The 17,288-nt window shown below is 42.4% G+C and overlaps 1 long non-coding RNA gene across 1 annotated transcript in view; it reads left to right on the forward strand.

The window, feature by feature from the left end:
* LOC142045550 (uncharacterized) overlaps positions 1-17,288 on the forward strand; it is a 35,148-nt gene extending 17,860 nt beyond the window's left edge. The window contains exon 4 of the long non-coding RNA XR_012654645.1: positions 12,511-17,288. This is a non-coding gene — a long non-coding RNA (uncharacterized LOC142045550). The remainder of the gene's footprint in view (positions 1-12,510) is intronic.

A 17,288-nucleotide genomic window follows, 5' to 3' on the forward strand; every position in this document is an offset into this window, starting at 1 on the left:
TGCTGCTGCAATAGGGCAGCCAAAACAGCAAACGAGGTTCTGACTTAAAAAGACAAGATATTTATTTAACAAAAAAAAAAAAAAAAATCTAAGACCATATAGTAAGAATGAGAACAGAGACAGGAAAATAGATGACATTCAAGAGGCAGTCATGCCAAACCTTCACAAACTAGTATCCAAACATGTTAAAAAAACCTCCCATGCAAGACCTTCTGGTCCAAATGCCTTGAAAATCAGCCTGAAATTGTTTGAAAGCAGTTGTGGCTAATGTGTAATGCTCAGTATTTTCAGGCAGTAAAGTGCTTATGCTACAAGTTCATTATGCAGCAGAAGAGTTTCATCACCCAAAGGCAGGTGGTCAGTTCACATCTCCCGTTTTCCATTGCGTTCATTGCTTTGTGTACGTATATCTCAAGTGCAGCCATTTATAACTTTAACATCTTATAAACCTTCCTCTAGTGCGGCACAGATCAGCTCTCTGACAGAATTAGCATTATTCCTTAAAAAAAGGAAACCAGGTAATGATATGCAAGCTCTTTTTATGACACTGCTTTCCGACAAGTTTTCAGCTAAATTAACCTCTTGGTGAGAACTAGACATTTACTGGACAAAAGGTCATGGTTTTTTACAAAAAGCAGATGTATTGGGTTTGCATGGCAAGGTTTTGGTAGCCGGGCAGGCTACAGGGGTGGCTTCTGTGAGAAGCTGCTGGAAGCTTCCCCCATGTCCGACAGAGCCAGCGCCAGCCGGCTCCAAGACGGACCCACCGCTGGCCAAGGCCGAGCCCGTCAGCGACGGTGGTGATGCCTCTGGGAGAATGTAGTTAAGAAGGGGGAAAAACTGCTGCACAACAGCAGCCAGGAGAGAAGAGTGAGAATATGCGAGAGAACCAGCCCCGCAGACCCCCAGGTCGGTGCAGAAGGAGGGGAGGAGATGCTCCAGGCGCCGGAGCAGAGATTCCCCTGCAGCCAGTGGGGAAGACCCTGGTGAGGCAGGCTGTCCCCCTGCAGCCCAGGGAGGTCCACGCTGGAGCAGGGGGATGCCCGAAGGAGGCTGTGACCCCGTGGGAAGCCCACGCTGGAGCAGTCTGTGCCTGAAGGACTGCAGCCCAGGGAAGGGACCCACGTTGGAGAAGTTCATGAAGGACTGTCTCCCGTGGGAGACACCCCACAGCGGAGCAGGGGAGGAGTGAGGAGTCCTTCCCCTGAGGAGGAAGGAGCGGCAGAGACAACGAGTGATGAACACAACCCCCATTCCCCATCCCCCTGACCTTCTGTGGGGGGAAGAGTTAGAGAAAATCAGGAGTAAAGTTAAGCCCCGGAAGAAAGGAGGGGTGGGGAGAAGGTATTTCTTAAGATCTGGTTTTATTGCTCATTACCCTACTCTGATTTGATTGGCAAGAAATTAAATTAATTTTTCCCCAAGTAGAGTCTGTTTTTGTCCATGTTGGTAATTGCTGAGTGATCTCCCTGTCCTTATCCTGACCCACAAGCCTTTCCCCTGTCCAGCTGAGGAGGGGAGTGATAGAATGGCTTTGGTAGGTACCTGGCATCCAGCCAGGGTCAACCCACCACAGCAGATTACCAGAAATCTAAATTAGCTGCTTTTTTTTTTTTTTCCTTAAAGCAGATTACCAGAAATCTAAATAATCTTCTTTTTTTTTTTTTTTTTTCCCCCCCTTAAAAACCCAAAACATTTCAGGATTGTCCCTGTGGTGGTTCACGAAAGCTGTAGCTGTCTCCAGTCCCCCTTGTTGCCCAGGTTTTCTAGCTGGACTAGATATCATATAACAAGTCCTACAGCCAGGAACTCATATAGCAGGTCAAGGGAGGAGCAGTTTGTTTAAGAAGTCCACACAGCTGAAGGCTTTGGAGTATGAAGCATGCAGACTACTGCTCCCATGAGATGCCTGAGGTATCAAAACAAAACCATTTTCAATTGAAAACATGAGCTTCATTTTTCATCATAAAGCATAATTTTCATTAAGAAAAATAATTTCTGAGCAGCTCCAAAAACAACAGTCCAGTGGCATACACAGTTCAAGGGCTTATTAAAACCAAAGTGGGGAATTTGCATGTTATGAAATTGGGGCATGGCCAGGATATTCTCGGAAAAAAAGAACCAGGGGACCTTTGCTAATCATTAACAGTTGCAGATGCCAGTGATAACACCTCGTCCAAAACCTGTTACCTCCAAAGTCCTGCACCTCCCTAAGACCCTGTGAAGGAGGTAATCAGGAAGGATTCAGGGAAAACTTAGCAACTAATAAATGCCTATTTTTGCCAAAGCTGAGTAAAACTCCTTTTTTTTTTGCCAACAAGCAAATGATTCAATATGTGTACCTCTTTGTCCGTCTGTATTAAGATGGAACAGTCTTTCCTACATTTGATTGCTGGTATTATTAGAAATACTGAATCAACAGACAAGATGCATATTAGCAAGAAAAGCATCCAACATTTTCAGCACAAACTGAAGCAACTTCCCCAAGTGCATGTTTGAAAACCCGAGTGCAGCACAGCAAGTCAAAGTACTCTTTAAGATTGCTAAAAAGCTTTTGTTCCCTCAACGTCAGGCAGCTGGGGTTCTTTACCACTGTGAGATTTATTGGCAGCCGTGAACTTGTAAAGGCTCTCAGAAAGTGGGCACTACCTTAGGGTCATATTGCAGCATCTTAATGGAGTTCTTCCAGCAAAATATTTGCTGCCCAATGGCTCTAACAGTCAGGACCTTTCTTTTCTCCCCATGATTTTTCAGCACTCCCAGAGAGCGTGTGAGAGGCAGGATAAGAGGAAAGGGCACAGCCCTCAGGAGTGTCACCAGAAGGTGGGGACTGTCTCAAGAGCGATCTCCAGCCCCGCGGGCTGGCACCCTGCCCGAGCGCTGCCTTCGGCGGAGGAGGGCGAAGGACAGGTGACCGGGACGGACAGGCAGCCACGGAGTCCGTAATTGCACAACAGCCCTAATGTTTCAGCAGCCCTGAGATGGAGAAAGGCTGACCGAGGTACATTGAGGAAGGGTTAGATGACAAAGGTGGTGGCTTGCCAAGAGTAGAAGCCCAATCCGAAGAGGAAAGCCTATAATAGCTGGTCAAATCTATATAATAGGTCAAAAATCTGCAGGCAAAACCCCCCATTAAAGGATTATAGTTGCAGAGCTGTCTAAAGGAGGGGAATATTTGAGCCTTCCTACATTGCCATTCACTACAAACTTCCTACTACTTTTTCTAGGCCCACTCAAACTTTCAAGACAGATTTTTTACAGATGTTCTGTACTTACAAAAAAAACAGAAAAGCAAAAATCAAATGAGAAAAGGTGCAAAAAAAAAAAAAAGGTTAGAATGGTAAATGGTTCATTTCCAAGCTGTCTAGTGTTTGCTGACTAGCATTTTTTAAGCAGAATTTATAAAGAGATAAGTATATTTATAGTCCATAGTGCTTAACTCTATCTTTCTATATTCATTCTGCCTTGGACATTAAAAGAGTTGCTGGAGTCAGACTCCTTTCCTAAAAATTTTATATCCTCACTGATCTACATTCCCAGTGTTCCTGCAGGTAAGAGAAAGTCCTAAAATACAACTATCTCTTACACAAAAGCTACATTTGAGGGCGTATCTGCACACTATTCCCTAAATCTCACTTGTAAATGTTTAGTTCTTTAATTCTTTGCTGATAGATGAGAAGAACATCAAACTGCACGCTGGTTTTGAATTCATAAACTAGTGTTTGGCCTCTGCTCACGCTGTGAGATTAAGACAGGCTTGCAGACAAGCATGAGGACATTGACCCTCATATGCTCTGCAACCATGGATGGATGTTTTCCATCCGTATCCCTGCCTGTTAGTTTCACTCAAAGCACCCGTGCTTAGGGCAATCCATAAATCAGCTCTGGTTGCAGACTGGTCCAGGGAGCCCGACATCCTCCATGCTCATCTGTTCAGGTCACCCAAGAGGGTGCAGGTGCCAAGACAGGGACCGGACCCAAGCCTTCCCCCCCAAGTGCACGCTGAACGTCCATCTGAGCCCACGGCAAAGCACATACCCGATCATAAGCAAAGTGGAGGCTGGGCTGAAGCAAGGGCTTGGAATGAAAATAACAGGTTAGACACATCAGTGGTGCTTCTACACACAGCTGCAGCAGCGTATTGCATGTTACTCATCCATGTCCACAATTATTTCCTCAGGAAAGAACAGGACTCTAAAATTCACTTTATTTGCAAATGTAGACGAAGATCAGTCAGGCACAGTAGAGAAAAGTATTACTTGGATGCAAACTGTGCTGCTTGTATCTGCCTATGACAACAATAAAAAATACAACACTTAGGTGAAATTGCTGACTCTCTAGTCTTTTGGCTTTAAAATATAATATTGATATTGACTTTAGATCTTGCCTGATTTACTTTAATTTGAGCCAGGCCTCTACAGAAACCTGTTGCCTAGGTAACAAATGCTGTGCACCGCAATAAGGCAAATTGCTGTTGAAATAAATAGTAATTATGGCCCTGGTTTCAAAAGTATTATCTTTCTCTTTATTTTAATCTATCCTTCCTTGGGTAAGGTTGTAAGTACCGGCCTTGTTCGTTCGCATCGCCTCATTGCGTGGCAGCTGGGGGACAGGCGAGACCCCACTCACCTCCACGTCCTCCCTCTGCTCCCCTAGCAGCACTAAGCGTGTACGTATAGATATTTCCAAATGGTATTCAATTCCTCAAGGGTGCATCGATACAAAGCGCAAAATTCCCGTCAGGAAAGAGCAGGGGTTGACGTTATTCCTGTTCAGCATCCCTTGCGAGAATCGCTTATGTACGAGCGCCGTCTCACAGTCTTTTCCACGCACGCTGCGAGGGTCTGCCCTGACCCGGGGCCTTGCATCCCCGTTCATACCCATGGGGTGCTGGATTCGTTCTGTATATACGGCTCTTCGTCTAGTAGTTTGGTGATTCACAGACAAGTATGAGCTCGAAGGAGTGAATGTCATGCCTAACATTCATCTATTTGTACTCATAAACTATTTGCACTGGAAAAACAACTGTGGAAGGGAATATGGACAGCTGCTGTCACTTTTTCCCTTATTCATCAGTTTTTGGTAGAGTATGGTGGTCTCAGCTCTCATAACGTACCACAACCAGCCATAGCACGCCTGCCCCGTGGGTGCCCCGAATCAGCCACGAGGCAGCACCGACCACGGGGAGCACTCGTTCCCAGACATCCTGAGGCTCCTGTCCCAGCCCACCACAGCACGCAGCCGAACCAAAGCCCAACGCCCCACCTTTCTCCGTAGTAATCAGGCCCCAGAGCAAGGAAAACTGTTGCCAAGCAGATATGTGAGGAGTAAACTGCAGCAAGACCACGCGAGAGACTCTGTAACCCCATCGCATGTGGGAGCCACCAGCCAACACATCTGTGGGAAAGGGGTACACAGCCTCCCTGCTTGGAGCTGTCGCCCACACCGTGGAAGAAGGATGCTCCTCTGCAATCTGCAGATGGGAACTGATGCTCCCCATGTTTCCCTCTGCAGGGAGTGGGCTGCAGAAGACAAACTGACTTGGCTGTAGAAGGTATCTGTCTGGAAAGAGTGACAGCAAGTCTACCCCTAGATACACTTGCTAGCTTCTGCTGACACCTGATTTACTGGGTTGTGATGAACTAAAAAAGCTAGCCTGTGGTCTTCCCAGGCTGGTAGGCCTCTGGAGTGGTGGCACTGTCTCTAAAACATTCTTCATCTTAATGATTTTCTTGTGATTTCGCTGGTGTTTCTACCTCTGTCATATGTTTGCTTCCCAGAGCTTTCAGGCATTCTGTCTGATAAACTACCACAGATCCCAATTTAATAACACTGAAGTAACAGCAGCCAGAGAAGTGAGAGGATATGAATAAAAGAAATGTTCAAAATGCCACTTTTCTCAGGAAGATATCTTCCTTCCTTTAGGAGGAGCTAAGTCCTGGGGTGAGGGTGGACTTGACTTGAGGCAGAAGGGGTAAGGCCAGTCCTCCTCTTGGCTTCTCCTCCAGTCTCAGAAGGAGCTGCAGCCCATGGGGACACCCCTGCATAATCACATCCTCACATCAGGTTTTTCCACCATGGCTCAGAATTGGTCAAGGCTCCTTTCAAATGGGGCCAGGAGTCCATTGCGGGTATCCTTATACGCCTGTTCCTGGTAAGTTTTGCACACCGCTTTGGAAATTCAATAGGAGTTTTGAAAGTAAACTGAGCTGAAGCGGCAGTCATTGCGGTGTAAGCTCTGGGACACTGCCCAGGCAATAGGTGCTTAGTCAGGCTTTAAAAGCTCCGTGCTGAGAATAAAAGGAGCAGCCATGGAAAGTGAATTTTCACTTACTCTGGCTACTTTTTGAGACTTCCAAGAATGTGCAGAGCACAGATTCATCGCCCCGTTGAGAAAGAATGACATTTTCTAGAGCTATCAGCCTGGCTTATTTAATGAGCCCTGAAACCACTTTAAAAGTGCGTGTGTGTGCATGCATGCATGTATGTACTGGAAGGCAGGGAGACAGAAGGAATCAGAGACACTTTATCGGAAAACATGATCTGTTCTTTACGGAGTTTGACACACACAATCTTATCTAATTATTCAGAACATTTAACATCACCTAACTCCAGATAAAAATCTCTTTCCTCCTCCCCTGCCCCCTCTCTGCTGAAACTTAATACACGGAGACTAACATGGCACAAAACCCTCTCATTGAGCTTTAAGATGTAAGACGACAACTTGTGACCTTTGCCATTGATTGCCAGCCAAGTTACATACGTCTCAGAGTCTCAGCGGGCCACCATTTGTCACCGTGCTGACAGTGAAATACAGCTCAGCCTATTGTTCTGCAGAAGTAACCTCAGCCCGGGCCGGTGGTGACGGGGGCAGTTTGCAGGATGCTGAGCTGTGTGCCCCAGGAGGCCCTGTGCTGTGTACCCTGGATAATCCGGGGAGTTCGGGAGAGGCCACAGCCATCGGGGCGATGAGAGAGCTATGCCTTGGAACAGCTTTGGAAACCAGGAGTGCCAGCATTGCCAGCCCAAAAGGGGTGAACAAACATCATGCTTTGGGAAAGATCATTATATCTTGGATGAAAAAAAGAGAAAAAAAAAAAGCCTTCCTCACTAGCACAGTGTATTTCTGCAGCAAGCTGCTGTTTGTGAACCCTGTGCTCTCCAAAACGGGGGTTGCCGAGTCCCTCCTATGCACATTTCACGTAGGCAAAAGAGAGAAACAGAATCAGGCTGTTTACTTGGGTAGAGCTGCTCTCCCACCGTGCTGGCCAAATTTGCCTTGTAGGCTTAGAAAAACAGCTAAAGGCCAAGCAGGCCGTCAGACAGCTATTCTTTATCGTTTGGTGCCCGCAAGTGAACGGGTACAATTGCAAGGGCGCTTTGCATTAAGTGAAACAGTCATGCATACGGTCCAAACAACTGGGTGCTCAATCTGACTTATGATGTGTGGGAAAGCTCTTTGCCTCCACTTAGTATCTTCACAACAGGGACTGAGTTTCCTAACTGAATCCTGAAGTCCCAAATTAACGTCCTTCAAACCTCCATTTAACACTAGAGATACACACAGAAAAACCTCCTGCCTTTCTACATTTCTGCAGATGAGTATACCAGAACCACCTACATGTTGGCAACACTGAACTGTCTGAGCACACATCTTTCATTTAAATCTTAGTAGCACTGCTCCACATGTAGCACCACAGTACTGTGGTCTTTGCCCATCCTTTGAGAACTGACTCGATAACTAGGAATGCATTTAATCCCATAGAAATCACTTTGTGATAAAGATGCTGGTATCTTAATTAATGTTCTGATTAAGTACTTATTTGCAACTATTTGGGATGGCAGAGGTACTTTCCTGTCAACAGAAGTAAAACTGCAGTAAAGCCATAAGCAGCCAGATGAATGGTCCAGTGCCCCCAGTATTCTCCCCAGCAGTGGCAGCCTCTGACCTTCCAACTCTACCAACTGGACTGCTGGGTCATCTAAATAAAGGCGCTCTCAGTTCTTCCCGTCTGAGGATGCTTCTGATCACATGCATAAAATATTCAGAGGAGGCAGAGATTGCCTCTCCTACAGCACACATGAAAGCTCTATTTGCTGCTTTTACAATGCTAAATATTTATGCAATGCTGAACAGAAGAAAAAACACAGGAGAGAATAGCCAGAAACACCTTGGAAATGGGAGATCTGGAGTCCCATCCCACCAGACAGTGGAAGGATCTGAGTGCTGATCCTCCCCACCTCCGGTGAGTCCCCAGACTGCCAAGCTACCAAACAAAAAGAGAAGGAAAGCTCTCCAGATTGGTTACAAGAAATGAGATGGGGGGACCCCAGCTCCTAACTTAGCCAAAGTTTTCAGGCATCCAGCCCACCGGGTGGTACCCTGGATGTGGTACTTTGCTATCTTCTAGCATCCTAGGCTGCCAGGTTTATCTCATATGTGATTCTATATTTAAAAATGTACAAGCGCTTATGATTTGGTAAAAGAATAAAAGCCTTAATTCTAAGTACAAATATTTGTACTTCTGCTTCTAAGCACTATGGTATTTGACACTGCTCAAATTAAAGCTCCAAACGTTAATCCGAGGCTCTAGTAGCAGCAGCATGAATACAAGCTTTCTTCTTTGTTTTCCCAGTGACCTTAACCATTCTCTCCAGAAACAAAAATTCTTCCCTAGGATGCCTCCATGATTTCTGGCTCATCAAAGGAGTATTGCTGTGATAAATCCAGTAGGAACTCTCTTGTCACATGTAAAAAGACCAACCATTTCTCTTTCTTGTGTTTAGCCATATATCACTGCAGAGTAAGGACGAAGGGAGTTTGCTGCATTTTTTTCTATTTTGGTCATTGGTCTTTTACTAGGGAAAAAACCCATTAATTATTCTGGGTTTTGTTATTCATGTTAGTATTTCCAAACTCTAAAAAATAGCTTAGTTAGTCTCTCTTACAGTGTATTCAAATAATTTAACGGTAGAGTAGCAATCAGAAGAATATAATAAAGGCTGTACCATGTTAGACAGATAGGTCCACCCAGCCCAGTACTCTATCTGACAACAAGCTAACATCAGAGGCCTGTGAAAGAGTGTTGAAACAGGGTCAGCACCCAGTAATACCCCCTCAGCCTCCAACAATTTGCAGATGCTGAGCTTCAGTTTGCATATAATAAACCTTGGTGGGTTTTTCTTCCTTGGTTTTTCAGGAGAAAAAAGTCACGCGTAAGACTGGAAAATACACTGAGGAAATGAGATAAATATCAGAACTCTGCTAAAGTCAATAGATTTACATTTGAATAAAGCTGGTAGTAGAGAAAAAAATAAAGGAACATTTTAAAATAGACTATGGATAGGCAGAAGAAATTGTCTTGACTGGAAACAACAGGAATATGTCATGGAATTGTTTTATCCATCTTCAAGCTGACTCCCAGCTTCAGAATGTAAACTCCAAGTACTCTATAGTTTTCCTACACACTGTTGAACATTTGCACTCTTCCATTTTGTTTCATTTCAGCACATTTGGGGTGTTTTTATCATATAAATAGTAAGTTATATAGCAGTACAATTTGTGTTTTAATTTCTCTTTGAAGTCAAGCTAATACCTCTTGGATATAATGCACATCCTACAAAAAAAACAAATAATACTCCATCCGTGTGCATTGTAGGTAGAAGTTATAGCAGAAAAGTCAAACCATCTCAAAGAAGGTAGTCAACTGACTTCTGCCTCCCCTCGGCAGGGAGATGCACCAGTGGCGTGTAACACCCCTCTCCAGGTGTGTTGGCCACTTCTGAAGAGCGGGTGTGATGGTCCCGCCATCTCCACCCTCTATCCCCTACTCCCAGAAGGTAGGGAAGCAGTGAGTGAGTGCGTGTGGCTTGTAACTCAGCCCTGCGTGCATTGCCGAAGTTCAGAGGAGCAGGCAAGAAGCCTGGCAGCCAGGGATGGGAGACTCTGGAAAGTGGCCGTACAGTACTGGCTAGGTCTCTGCCAACTCCTGTGCCAGCAGTCTCTGGAAGATTATCTACAATCTGTCTCCTTCTGATGGTACAATTGATTATTGTCTTACCCTTTCTCTTGAGAATTATGCAAAGCAGAGCTATACCAGTAAGAACAGAAGATCATGTAATAGTGGCTATGACACAGAAATGTGTATTTTCACTGTCACGATACAGAACTGAACTGTGCTGTCCTCCTAAAACTTGTTGTATATGCATGTGATCAAGCGAAAAAAAACCCCACATCTTGAGAAAGAAGATTTGAATTCTGACTGTCTTGGGGATCCTAGGATACATCTCCACTAAACTCACTGTGAGTGTTTCCAGTCCTGAGAGTTGTTTCCAAGCTAGTTGTAGGTTAGTTATGCCAAGTACTGACAACAACAGAGCTAAGGAGGCATGGACTAGAACAGGTCAAAATATTTAAGGTTCTTGGCAATTTTACAGTTCATAATGAAGCTCATTACAAGAAGGGCAGTTCCTTATTGCCGAGAACACTGGTCATTAAGTTGTGTTGTGTAAAACATGAAGAAGAGGTTCAGTCCTGGGTATAACCATCCATCAACTGCTGTCTTCTGAAACCATTCCAAGTCTTAGCCCGGTTTCAAGTGAACATGTTCAGACCACAGAAACACTGTCAAACCTTGCACCTTTCCACATCTCCCTTGAGCAGTTCCAAAGGGGCCATCCTTTTGCTCTGAGAAATAGTTTCTCTGTCAGAGCATCGCAGTTCATGGCGCAATGGTGTTAGGGAGAATGTAATTATGTTCTTTAGAAAGAAAGAAAAATTCAGACTTACAGCAACATTGCTTCAGGGAGTAAAATTTTAAACAACCACTCCCTGTTTCATGGCTGTAAATAACTCAACTCTGTAAACTTCTTATGCTATGGCTGCCTGAAATAATATGTGTTCATCTCTCGTATTTCTTAAAGTAACAAGAGCAATGCTTCTGTGAAAAGCAAGACAGGGTAGCCAGTAGCAAAGTCTTATCCATGAACTTAATTGCATCCTTACAGCTGAAATGTAATCAGAACTTTAGCTATACAGAAAGCCAACAAATAATAATGGCAGGATTAGATTATGTACCTATATAACATAAAAGGTTCTCCAGTCTTCACATTCAAACAAAGCCAGATTACATGAACGGCCATCTACTAATACCATTCCCTTCATCTGGAAAAAAAGAAGTGTGTGTAAATATATATATTTTTTTATATATTTATACTAAGCATAAAGGTCATTTCAAATAAAAAGACACCGGCATGTAAATGTGCTGAAGACAATCCCTCTAGTCCCAAGCCGTGTCTTACAATACTCTCTATGAACCTTTTTATGGAATACCTGTGTACAGGTCTCTTGGTGCTGTTTCAGAGGAACTCAGAAAAAAAAAAGAGCATCTTTTTAAACTGGGATGTCCTTCCTGTGATAAAGAAAAGGTTGGATTCAGTGATGAGTATAATGGTGGCCCATCATGCAGGTGCCTTGAAAAAGAAGACCTGCAGGTAGTTCTGTCCCTTGGTATTGTAGATTATAGACCGGTTACAACTGATACTGCATAATTTTATTCTGTGTGTGTTTTCCTGTGTTTTCTAGAGCACAAGTTAGAATGTATCATGGAAGGTGTCAGTTATAAGTGCATAATTATTACCTGGAACTTCTTTCTAAAACAGAACATCAAAATGGCAAGATGAGACTTGAGATGACAGTAATCACTCCTGTTCTTAAACTCTAATGTTTATTTCAAGTAATAAAAAATCCACTAATATTTAGGCTAATTAAAAAATGAGCAGTGATAAGCTCAAGTTGTCCATCGTTATAATATTTGCACCATCCTTGCAGAAAACAATGTTCTTTTCAGGAAACTAACGAAGTTTACTTGGGAGACAGTATATTTTCCTCCAGAAAACAGTTATTTCTGTACAAAAAGGCAAGCCACAAAAAATTGCCAAATCATTCCTCAAAACTCACTTTTAAAAAAGATTCTGTTTATTCAAGTTTACAAAGTTTCCCTTCTAAAATGAAGCACTGCAAAGTATAACAAAAATCATGAAGCTGACTTCCTTGAAGCAAGATGATGAAATCTCTTTGCAACACCCTTCCAAAATCATTTCCAACTCTCAGATTTCTCCAAAATACTGTTTAAAGCCCAGATGTCTATCAGGGAAAATTTTGTTATCAAACCCTGCAACAAACTAGTTTTATGGTTGTCTAATCACATAAGCCCTCGCTGCTTTTATCAAAAACATTGTGCCTCTTCAAATAGTTAATTACAGTTGTAAGATTCAAAATATTCTCACAGTTATTACAGTTTTGTTTGGCTTTCAATTTTGCCTTAAGCGTTTTATTTATTTTCTTCGTTTCTTTCTGTATTTTTGCCCTGTAAGGTTCTTTCTGGAATTTATGGTGTCATCTCGCCTCCAAACAGACTTTTATAGCGTCTTTCCACTCTCTGAAGTATTGCGGTAGTTTCTTCAGTTTATGTGAAGCGTTGCATTAACCGATGTGTTTCCATCCTGCAGTGCTGGGAGTCAGCCTCGAAACAAGGGCCACTGCCTTAAGGAGAAGCGAGCCCCACGGCGACCGTTTTATTTATGGCGAAGCCTTGCCTTGCAGCACAGCCGCGCGCCAGAGCAGATGTCCGCACGTCCGCTCCCAGAGCTGCCGGGAAGTAAATAGGTACCGGTTCTGAAAAACGCCAAAGAAAAGCTGAAGCTGCAAACAGCTACGTATGATGTCTGGTATCTGCTCTCCGAGAATCATTGCTGACTTATCTTTTTAATTTACATCTTTCTGGGTTGTACCTTTTTTTTAAGACTTTGAGTTACAACCATCCTTCCACTCCCAGAGTTTACACTTCAAGTGAGGAGTGCAGTTACGAGCTGACTCCAGCTCTCTCGAGGAGAATAATGTGACCGGCTAGGTTATGTTTCAAGTTTCCCCTTAGGTTTCTCACTTGCTGCAGTCTTGTCCCTTTGCAAGTAAGTTCGTTTTCCATTTGAGTATTAGCCCACAACGGCTCTCAGGATGGGAATCACCTACCGTCAACACGAACTGTCTAAGAAGTCAGCTCTACAGGTGTTGTCTGGGCTGCTGAGGGCACGCTGGAAGTGAAGTCTAAAGTAGGCAGAACGGTTGCTCTCCAGATGGATCCGTCTCTTTTCATTGACTACGGATATGATTTGACTAGTTTACATTACATACCAGGCTTTCACACTCTCAAAATTAGGTGCGGTGAATCTCATTTTCAGCAATTACAGGAGCTTGAGCTTTATGTTTTGAATTCTGAGGTGATGAGCTCTGTGAAAAGCAGCTCATCAACGAAATCAGGGGGCTTATGTCAGCTTAACAGCACTGGTGGGTATCCACAGAGGCAGATCCAAGCACTTGGTTTCTTCCGAGCCCCCTGCTCCTTTCAGAGGTGTTGACCAGCACCTTTTGTCTTTACTCCAGGGTTTAATCCAAGAACGCTCTGTGCTCCTCACAATAACTATTTCAACAAATACCAACCACAGGAAAGGTAATAACAGCAGCATTTTCAGAAGGTTAGTAAAAATTTTCACCCAAATAGCCTGTGAAGACACAGCAGTATAAACCAAAGCTCTTATTTAAATTTTAACCCTAAAGTCCACCTACACACACAAACAAAAAATGTTACCCTCCTTTGGAAGTACCTTGAGAGCAAGTAAATTATCCCACTGCAGACTACAGTTAGACCTGTATTTTTTTTTTTAACCTGGTATTTTGCAGCGAGGATGCTGACTAACTCAGTCGAAAGCTGATAGTCTGCTAGTACTTTCCCATAATTTCCCTTGAGGGATAAACAAATTCTCCCTAAATTGACTGAGAAAGCACAAGGGCTAGGAATTATGCAGCCAGATACATGCAATAAATTGTAAAAACAACGAAGAAACAATTGTGCACATGTGGGTGTGCAGTTCACACCCAGCTTGCATTAATTTAGCTTCTGAGACCTGAGTGATGAACTCTTGGGATAACTTTGAATGAAAACATACTCCAAAGGAAACCTGTATATTCTCAAAATCTGAAACATTATATTACTATTAAGGAAAGTTTATTGGTTGGGAAAAGATTTGTTTTCGTGGGCCTCTGGGACCGACATTAAAACATGGTGGAACTAGAGAAAGGTTTTGAATACAGTGTCAAGGATGATGTTCAAAAAAGAGACTCAATTGATTAGGATTTGCCAGCTTGGAAAAGTGACAACGAGGGGGAAATGTAAGAGATACAAAGAAAGGAAAGTATCACAGAGAAAAAAGATGTAAGGAAAAAATATTCAGTATTTCTAAAAATACAGGAGAAGAGATCAAACAAAATGACAAGGCAGAGGGGTTAAAACGTACAGGAGGAAGCGCTGCAGGTTTTTTTCCACACAGATTCTAGGTGAACAGTGGAACTCATTGGCAGAGGACGCTGAAGGCCAGAAGTATACACAAGTACAAAACGTGATAGGAAAAATGGATGAAAGAAATGTCCATCAACAGCAATGAAACAAAAGCCTGAGGGATCAGCAGCTGCCTCAGGAAGTTCTCCAGCCACAGGCTGTTGGAAACTGGGCAGGAAAACTGGGGAAAACGTCCCTGTACATTTGCCTTGTTCTTCTGCTTCTTCCCCAAACGTATGCTGTGGGTGAATGTCAGAAGTTTGGTGGGTTTTTTGACTTTTGTCCTGATCCAAAGTAGCAATTTTTATATATTTATGTAGTCAGTGCCTCTCCCTGGATCTCTCCTTCATTGCTATGGCTATAAATACTTTCTGAAGTTCCCCAGTGAAACCATACCTTCAAAGTGCATTTTGTCAAAGCTGGTGAATTTTCTAATATTTCCCAGGTCTATTCTTCTCAAGTTATCTATCGGGCCTTTGTCTCCACAAATTCACTAACTTTGTCATATTGAGGACTCTGATCTATATTTCTTGATACAAGCTTTTGGATATAATGAGACTTCCTCTTCACATGTGTTCTTTCTTAAACCTTATCAAAACAAAATGAATATTTTTTTGTGAGAGAAATAGGAAAAATATATTTAGTGATATTCTTGCCAATATTAAACAATCCAACTGCAGTAATGAGTAAGCATGTTATGAATAACAAGTAAGGCAAAAGCAATGATTAAAATAAATAAACAGAAAACTCCTTTCAGCAATTTGAGGACCATATTTGATGCAATGCATTTTTTTAACTAGCCAGCAGAAGTGTGAGTATGAGTAAGATGCAAGAGCTAAAAACAAAACAATAAGCCAGTGTTCAGACTTACAGAAGAAGGAAGTATGAGCAACTTAAAAAGCAACTGAGAACTGGTAAATAGAAAAAATAATAAATGCAAATAAATCACAGCTGCAGAGGGAATTACAGAAAGTTAAATGTTTGATGATGTGAAATCTAAGTAGTTTAATTCTAAGTGTTAATTATTTCAAGTGCCTTTTGCAGCATGCTGAGTCTAGTGAAACAGTATGAATCACTGTCTAGCCTTAAATATGAACCATAATGGAGTTTATTTCAGTGATGGTGTCTGTTTTCCCATTTTTCTACTAAAGCAGTCTTCAGGCATTGTTTATTTAAGGGGTTTAAGGCCCTTCCCCTAGCTTCTGCTTTGTCTTTTTATAGCACCACAGCTCTTCTTTCACAAATGTCTTTGTAGCTGTTTTTAAATATGCAGAAGTGCTATTTTTCATTCCCCTAAAGGGAAGAGCTGTCTTGATACAAATATTGATATCACTGGTTTATTACAGCTGCCAATAGTTTGGTCTCAGAAGAGAGTCATGCTGCACATCAAGCTGCAGCAATGTTTTACAAGAAGCTCTGCTTCAGTTATTGGCTCCCACACGTATGGGATTTGGGCATCCTGATGCTGTTCTTGGTAAACTCAAAAAGCAAGGACAGCACTGAAGTTGCCATAATATGTTTTTTTCTTTTTCTCATGCCTTGATTCATTAGGCAGTCACTGGTGATGTGCTGGCAGAATGGTTCAGATCCTTCAGGAAAAAAGAGATTCTGGTGCTTTTTTCATTCTTTCTTGATTCATTGGGTCCAATAGAATAGGCCACTTCTCAGTCCGCATTGTTTATGTACCAGAAGACCACAGGTGAAAGAATTCCTTGGGTGCACATACCCCAGACTTTGTCAGAGGTGAATTATGAAATTCAGTTTATATTACAATGAACAATTACACATGGAGAAGTCTTTTATTCCTTATATTAGCAGCCTTCATTTTAGAAGAATTAAATCCCAGGCACAGTTTGCAAGAATCACTCCATCTCAATACAGCATTAGCTTTTGTGGATGCTATAGAGGAACTAATTGGCAAGTTTAGGCTACTGTTGCTTTTTAAGGCACTACTTATGTGAGAATATGCCTCCTAACTTTCAAACAGAAAGGAAGCATTAGGAACTTAACTTACAGAGTTGTTTACATAAATCAAAGTAAGATGCTTGTATATATAATTAGAAGCTTAAATATTTACAAAAATATGGATTCTATATTTCAAAATTCTGTGGGTAAGAAATGAGCTATTATTTGGCCATGAAGTGCGACACACATTTATGCCAGTATGTAAATAATGATGGTAAAATACGATCTAGATATTATCTCAGAATCCACGAGGTGGCAGTGTCATAGCTTTCTCAGTATCGCACCCTGAAACATTAATTTTCTTTTAAAATATCTGCATGTCATTGCGATATTTATCACCTCAGTTTTGAAAAATTTGGGGAAGTATTTGAGATATCTCCTTCATTTCCAAAACCTGACAATGAAAAATTATTTTCCTAAGAAAAGGCAGAAACTGTTGTGTAAAGATGAGGAGCTGGCTTCCTGTGAGGCATCTGTCATGTTCCTGGCTGTTCAGTGCTGGGGTGCCTACGGAGGCTTGTGAAGGATGCTGAATTCAGATTTGATCATATCCTGCACAGAAATCAGAACACCCCACCCTGAAAGCAGCCAGTCCTCAAAACCTACTTTCATTTACAGTAGTAAAAGTAAAATAAAAAATTAATGGTAATTTCTCCCTATTTCAGTTTTATTTAGAAAGCCTTGAGTCTGTTATTTAGCAAAAATACTGAATGTTGGGCCTATGTTTGCTTCTATCAGATCTCTTCAATAAAAAGCTCCTCCTTTAGAAAGTGGAATACAAAACATGTGCCTATGTTCATGAAACCATACCTGCATTGTATTTTTAAAAACACTGAGGATGCAGAACTACCAAGAATACCTACAAGGAGAGATACCCTTGTCCTGTTCTAGTCTTCCCCAGGAAACCCAACGCCCCTACTGCAACTGAAG

The sequence above is a fragment of the Buteo buteo genome, chromosome 28, assembly GCF_964188355.1.
Source record: "Buteo buteo chromosome 28, bButBut1.hap1.1, whole genome shotgun sequence".
In the NCBI taxonomy this organism is placed as follows: Eukaryota; Metazoa; Chordata; class Aves; order Accipitriformes; family Accipitridae; genus Buteo; species Buteo buteo.